The sequence below is a fragment of the Chlorocebus sabaeus genome, chromosome 15 (genome assembly GCF_047675955.1).
Source record: "Chlorocebus sabaeus isolate Y175 chromosome 15, mChlSab1.0.hap1, whole genome shotgun sequence".
NCBI classification, from domain to species: Eukaryota; Metazoa; Chordata; class Mammalia; order Primates; family Cercopithecidae; genus Chlorocebus; species Chlorocebus sabaeus.
The window spans coordinates 64,403,884-64,404,582 of record NC_132918.1 but is presented as its reverse complement, the minus strand read 5'-3'; the positions used below and the strand labels follow the sequence as shown (position 1 = coordinate 64,404,582).

At 33.3% G+C, this 699-nt stretch overlaps 1 non-coding gene across 1 annotated transcript; it reads left to right on the top strand.

Annotated features, from left to right (window-relative positions):
• The first annotated feature begins 212 nt into the window (after window positions 1–212).
• Window positions 213–319, top strand: LOC119626024 (U6 spliceosomal RNA). Its single transcript, XR_005242227.1, has one exon. It is a non-coding gene; the product is annotated as a U6 spliceosomal RNA (small nuclear RNA).
• Window positions 320–699: the final 380 nt, after the last annotated feature.

Below are 699 nucleotides of genomic sequence, written 5' to 3'. Positions count from 1 at the left end.
TTACATAGAACATACTCTGAAAAATAGGGTCATAGGATATTATTAGGTTATTTGTACAAAATAATCTTTTAAGAAATTGTTATTTATTTATTTAAAAAACATTTATTGCAGTTCTTGCATGTTTGGGGCATTATGCTAGGTGCATAGACTAGAAAGATAACTGAATCATGAATTCTGATTTCAAGAAAGTCACAGATTTTCAGAGAAAATATGTACTTGCTGTGGCAGCACATATACTAATATTGGAAGAGTACAGAGATGACTAGCATGAATACTGTACAAAGATTATACAAAATTTTATAAAGAGGTTCACATTTTCTCTTCAGTAGTTTATAATTTCCCTCTAAGACAATGATGAAGGCAAAGATATTCTCTCACTATTTCTACTCTACATAAAACAAGAAGTTTAAGAAAGTACAATAATGCAAGAGAAAGTCATAAAAATTCGAGAGTATGATGAAATTCCATCTCTACTAAAAATACAAAAATTAGCTGGGTGTAGTGGTGTGCACCTGTGGTCCCAGCTGCTCGGGAAGCTGAGGCAGGAGAATCACTTGAACCCAGGAGGCGGAGGTTGCAGTGAGCCGAGATCACACCACTGCATTCCAGTCTGGGTGACAGAGTGAGACATGGTCTCAAAAAAAAAAAAAAAAAAAAAAAAAAAAAAAAAAAAAAAATTTAAACTGTCAGTATTTGCAG